Genomic DNA, 7,140 nt, shown 5'->3' with positions numbered 1-7,140 from the left:
AAGAATTGCAACGCTGCTGGGTTTTTCACACTCAACAGTTTCCCGTTTGTATCAAGAATGGTCCACCACCCAAAGGACATCCAGCCAACTTGACACAGCTGTGGGAAGCATTGGAATCAACATGGGCCAGCATCCCTGTGGAACGCTTTCGACACGTTGTAGAGTCCATGCCCCAACGAATTGAGGCTTTTCTGAGGGCAAAAGGGGGGGTGCAACTCAATATTAGGAATGTGTTCCTAATGTTTTGTACACTCAGTGTACAAATCTCTGGTTGCAGTGGAATTTCTTTACACACACAGAGAGAGAGAGAGCATGATGCTGGTGAATTTGCACGTCCTATGTAATGTAAGTGGTATCGATGATTGTTTTCTGACACATTCATCACATAGCCAGCCACACAGAGTTGTGGGGCATAGTAACACTAGGCTATTTCCTGTGCGTTGATTGACAACTGAACAGCAAGCGTTGACTAGTTTATAAAAGGTGTCTAACTGAATGAATAAAGTCCATCTCCTATATCCCTTTACCATTAATAAATCATGCAACGTGGTTATATGTCCATGGTATCGCATCGGGACAAGCAAATCAAAGGACTTCGTAGGTTTCCTTTCATACGATGTCGGGCCTTGCCAGACAGCGACGCTAAAGTGAGTGACTCTCGTCTCGTCAGTCAGTGTAGAATACCAAACCGCATTGGTGAGAAAGACGTTCATTTGGCTCCTTCATTTGCATAGGCTACTGGTAGACCTATGCTTTTTGTCGATGATCTGCAGATGAATTATGAAAACATACCATGAGGGAACAACAGGTAGCGGAGAACCTCATTCTGGTCCAAATAGGATAATCTGGGCCCTCACGGAATCCAGCCATTAAAACGGAATTCAACAATATTCAAAAATGCATTGACCTTATGGAATCAACTAAATGTATTGAAAATGTATTAATTCGCCCAAGTTTATCATAAGACATGAACAGAAGGTATCGTATTTTCCTGTAACTTTCTGAAGAGGAAACGAGAATGCCCCTGTCTGTTTGTGTGTGTGCGTGGTGCACCAGTCTACCACTTTGTGTAGTCGTTAGCATTGATGCTAATGAAAACAGTCTTCTAGTAAATGGAAAGGCTTTCCCAAAAACCTTCTCAATGAGATGTTATCTACAAAGTAGCCTATGCTTACCTGGCAGAATGCTATCATGATTATTTTCATTAATATCAATCCAGTGGGTATTGGTTTTGCAAAGGTGAGCAACAAAAACACTGCTAAACTAGAGCCTCCTGTGGGGTGTGCACTTGAATTAAAGGGTAACTACACACAAAAATCTAAATGTCTCACATTTTTCCCAGACCTCAAAAGTGGTCTCCTGATGTGATTTAAGCATTGTTGTGGACTTAGAATAATCAATTCTGTAGTTTTTTCTATTTAAAAAGTGTGATTTTGAGAGCGAAAAACAGAAACCTGAAAAACTTGAAAAGAAAATAGATAATGTGGGCTATTTTATTTACTTCATTTTTCTGTTTGAATAAAATACATAATTTGAAGAGCTAACATCATTGCGGCAATTCACATCTTGCAGTAAACCTGTAAATAAGACTTTAATCTCAAGAGAACACAGGTTAAATGTTAAAAAAGGTTTAATGTTCTCTTAGAAAACAGTCCTGATCATATAGTCCTAGACAAGATCCAAAACTACTAACAACACACTGAACTCATACATTTTCAGTCATTTTAATTGTAAAGTCATGTCTTTCTACACAATAGCACAACTCATTTTTCCAGTCTGGTAGGTAAAGTCGTTAAAGTATTCAATAATTCCGCTGTGTATTTCAGATGGAATCAAAGCATTAGAATGTTCCAGAGACCACCAAAACAGAGCTCCTTCTGCACAACATTTCAAACCCAGGCGGGAAAGGACCCCCCAGACCTGGCTAGTCTATGTACTTGTGGAAAACACTGGGATAGACAGAATGCTATAGAGAAAGGTGAAAATGAAAGAGAAAGGGAAGCAGAAAATAACAAATAGAGTGAAAGAGTTGGAAAGAAAAAGGATTAAAGAGGTGAGATGGACTGAGAGAACAGGAGCTGGTCTGGGCTGGGGTTGGAGGTGAGAGGGATTGACAGAACAGGAGCTGGTCTGGGCTGGGGTTGGAGTTGCGAGGGACTGACAGAACGGGAGTTGTTCTGGGCTGGGGTTGGAGGTGAGAGGGGACTGACAGAACGGGAGTTGTTCTGGGCTGTGGTTGGAGGTGAGAGGGGACTGACAGAACGGGAGTTGGTCTGGGCTGGGGTTGGAGGTGAGAGGGACTGACAGAACGGGAGTTGGTCTGGGCTGGGGTTGGAGGTGAGAGGGGACTGACAGAACGGGAGCTTGAGCACTATATGGGGGAGCCAGTCTAAAGTAGCAGGAGATTAGGGGTGGTCTGGGCTGGGGTTGGAGGTGAGAGGTCACTGCCCTGAGTAACTGCTCCACTGTGACAGGCAGCCAGTACAGAGACATGACAGGATGGAGACAGGAGGTTGCAAATGACTTCGACACATGTTTAACCTCTGCACGTTTATTCTGATACGGTAAACATGTGTAGATGAGTAGTACTGGTACCCGTGTTTAAAGCCAAGTTATCGTTACCCATTGTGGATTTATTCCTCGTGTTATTATTTTTATATTATTTCTATTTTTTCATTGTTGGGAAGGGCCATTAAGTCAGCATTTCACTGTTAGTCTAAACCTGTTGTTTATGAAGCATGGGAGAAATACAATTTGATTTGATTTGAGTTTTATGATGGAAGACATTTTGTTTGTTTGCTATTCACAGCACCTTCCATAGCTTTACAATAAGGCTAGGTTTGGCCAATATCAGAATTTATAAAAACACATATATGGTTCTTTGTTTGCAAGGGTTCATTTACATGTATCTAATATAGCCCCTACAACACCATAATATCTATCCCTGTAGACTGTATAACTGTGACATCCAAACACTGATCAAATGTGAAAAATACATTACATTAATACGAGCACATAGATGAAACAGTGAACTGTTGCTTGGCTCTCTCTCCTCTCTTCCATAAAGACAAATAGCATTGTCAGATCTCATATAGGAAGCTAATATAAATCTGCCACATATACTTCGTACTCCATCTGTACCTAGACAGAAAACAGCTGTTGCTGAGATCCACGGTGGCTTGGCCCGGGGGGAGTATTAATGGGCATGAGTGTGTTGTCATGCTGTGGTAATGCTGTGAACACACCTCTCCTCTCTGTAACCCAAGCCACCCACTCAGACATGGGAGGGTTCCTAGCCCAGAGGAACACAATCTGCTCCTTCCTGTCCAACGGGGTAGTGTGAAAACCTGCCCTCATAAATAAATGCAGTCCTACTAGTTGCCCTCTCCTTCTGAAGGCTGTGTCATAAAGAGTGGATATCCTCTCATTCTGATGGCCCACAAATGTCAAGGGACTCGTCTGTCTGAAGGTAACCCATACAGATTAATGGAAATATGGAGGTCGTTTTGTGCCCACAAAAATAAGGGGTTAAATATGTGTAAAACAAAACAAAAATATTTCCTGAGCTTTCTTATCCTAGATATAGGACAGACACTTCAAAACCTTATTCCTTATCATTTATTTTTTAACCGTCTTTTTGGCCATTTATGAATGTGTTATTCAATGTGTTTCTAGGGTAGTAAAAGGTCAAATTAAGTATAATTTTTTTGATACCTACAGGGGTCCTAAAATTCTAACCCCCCCCCCCTTTCTCCTTAACCCCCAGAAGCTACTCTTCTCTCTCCTATAGTTTTTTCTCCTATCACTCTCCTTCTCTTTCCCGAGACCTGTCTTTCTCTTTCTTTTTCACACACACACACACATGCGCACACACACACACACACACACACACAGTGCCAAAGTGCTTCTGCTTTCATCCCAAACTGAAACACCAGCTGTGGTTTTTGAGATAAGTCAATAAGTCAAAAGGTGATCGATCGGCTTTGCCAGCGCTCAGTCCAGCCTCGTTATATGTGTCTGTGTGTCTAAATGAGATTGGCCATCACAAATTACACACAAAGAGAGCATCTGTCTCCCCTGAGTTTGTGCACACACACACACACACACACACACACACAAACATACACACACAGTGACACAGAGACACACACACACACAACAAGACTTAGAGTTTTTCCATTTAAGTTATTATAAAAAATTATTGCAACCAATATAATGTTATATAGTGTACATTATACAGTGCCTTGCAAAAGTATCCATCCCCCATGGCATTTTTCCTATTTTGTTGCATTACAACCTGTAATTTAAATGGATTTTTATTTGGATTTCATGTAATGGACATACACATAATAGTCCAAATTGGTGAAGTGAAATGAAAAAAAATAACTTGTTTCAAAGAATTCTAAAAAATAAATAACGGAAAAGTGGTGCGTGCATATGTATTCACCCCCTTTGCTATGAAGCCCCTAAATAAGATCTGGTGCAACCAATTACCTTCAGAAGTCACATAATTAGTTAAATAAAGTCCACCTGTGTGCAATCTCAGCGTCACATGATCTGTCACATGATCTCAGTATACAGTGGGGGAAAAAAGTATTTAGTCAGCCACCAATTGTGCAAGTTCTCCCACTTAAAAAGATGAGAGAGGCCTGTAATTTTCATCATAGTCTGTCAACTATGACAGACAAATTGAGAATTTTTTTCCAGAAAATCACATTGTAGGATTTGTTATGAATTTATTTGCAAATTATGGTGGAAAATAAGTATTTGGTCACCTACAAACAAGCAAGATTTCTGGCTCTCCCAGACCTGTACCTTCTTCTTAATGAGGCTCCTCTGTCCTCCACTCGTTACCTGTATTCATGGCACCTGTTTGAACTTGTTATCAGTATAAAACACACCTGTCCACAACCTCAAACAGTCACACTCCAAACTCCACTATGGCCAAGACCAAAGAGCTGTCAAAGGACACCAGAAACAAAATTGTAGACCTGCACCAGGCTGGGAAGACTGAATCTGCAATAGGTAAGCAGCTTGGTTTGAAGAAATCAACTGTGGGAGCAATTATTAGGAAATGGAAGACATACAAGACCACTGATAATCTCCCTCGATCATGGGCTCCACGCAAGATCTCACCCCGTGGGGTCAAAATGATCACAAGATCGGTTAGCAAAAATCCCAGAACCACGCGGGGGGACCTAGTGAATGACCTGCAGAGAGCTGGGACCAAAGTAACAAAGCCTACCATCAGTAACACACTACGCCGCCAGGGACTCAAATCCTGCAGTGCCAGACGTGTCCCCCTGCTTAAGCCAGTACATTTACATTTACGTCATTTAGCAGACGCTCTTATCCAGAGCGACTTACAGTTAGTGAATACATTTTTATTTATTTATACTGGCCCCCCGTGGGAATCGAACCCCCAACCCTGGCGTTGCAAACGCCATGCTCTATCAACTGAGCTACATCCCTGCCGGCCATTCCCTCCCCTATCCTGGACGACGCTGGGCCAATTGTGCGCCGCCCATGAGTCTCCCGGTCGCGGCCGGCTGCGACAGAGCCTGGATTCGAACCAGGATCTCTAGTGGCACAGTTAGCACTGCGATGCAGTGCCTTAGACCACTGCGCCACTCAGGAGTACATGTCCAGGCCCGTCTGAAGTTTGCTAGAGTGCATTTGGATGATCCAGAAGAGGATTGGGAGAATGTCATATGGTCAGATGAAACCAAAATAGAACTTTTTGGTAAAAACTCAACTCGTCGTGTTTGGAGGACAAAGGATGCTGAGTTGCATCCAAAGAACACCAACCTACTGTGAAGCATGGGGGTGGAAACATCATGCTTTGGGGCTGTTTTTCTGCAAAGGGACCAGGACGACTGATCCGTGTAAAGGAAAGAATGAATGGGGCCATGTATCGTGAGATTTTGAGTGAAAACCTCCTTCCATCAGCAAGGGCATTGAAGATGAAACGTGGCTGGGTCTTTCAGCATGACAATGATCCCAAACACACTGCCCGGGCAACGAAGGAGTGGCTTCATAAGAAGCATTTCAAGGTCCTGGAGTGGCCTAGCCGGTCTCCAGATCTCAACCCCATAGAAAATCTTTGGAGGGAGTTGAAAGTCCGTGTTGCCCAGCGACAGCCCCAAAACATCACTGCTCTAGAGGAGATCTGCATGGAGGAATGGGCCAAAATACCAGCAACAGTGTGTGAAAACTTTGTGAAGACTTACAGAAAACGTTTGACCTGTGTCATTGCCAACAAAGGGTATATAACAAAGTATTGAGAAACTTTTGTTATTGACCAAATACTTATTTTCCACCATAATTTGCAAATAAATTCATTAAAAATCCTACAATGTGATTTTCTGGAGAAAAAAAAATCTCATTTTGTCTGTCATAGTTGACCTATGATGAAAATTACAGGCCTCTCTCATCTTTTTAAGTTGGAGAACTTGCACAATTGGTGGCTGACTAAATACTTTTTTCCCCCACTGTATATACACCTGTTCTGAAAGGCCCCAGAGTCTGCAACACCACTAAGCAAGGGGCACAATCAAGCAAGCGGCACCATGAAGACCAAGGAGCTCTCCAAACAGGTCAGGGACAAAGTTGTGGAGAAGTACAGATCAGGGTTGGGTTATAAAAAAAATATCCAAAATTTGAACGTCCCACACAGCTCGGACACCCATGCATACCCCACAAGACATGCCACCAGAGGTCTCTTCACAGTCCCCAAGTCAATAACAGACTATGGGAGGTGCACATTACTACATAGAGCCATGACTATTTGGAACTCTATTCCACATCAAGTAACTCATGCCAGTGGTAAATTTGATTTAAAAAACAGATAAAACTACACCTTGTGGAACAGCAGGGACTGTGAAGCAACAGGAACATTGACACCTGCATACAAACACATGATAACATACACACTATACACATGGATTTTGTGTTATAGATATTTGGTAGTAGAGTAGAGGCCTGAGGGCACACACTTCATATGTTGTGAAATCTGTTATGAATGTATTGTAATGTTTTTTTAAATGTATAACTGCCTTAATTTTTTCGAATATTTTTCAGCTGTGATGTTTCACAAAAGTTCTGAACCTTTCTATTCTCATAGTTTCTACAGATTGTAAA

This window comes from Coregonus lavaretus (assembly GCF_964263955.1).
Source record: "Coregonus lavaretus genome assembly, chromosome: 26".
NCBI lineage: Eukaryota > Metazoa > Chordata > Actinopteri > Salmoniformes > Salmonidae > Coregonus > Coregonus lavaretus.
Note: the sequence above shows the minus strand (reverse complement) of the source record.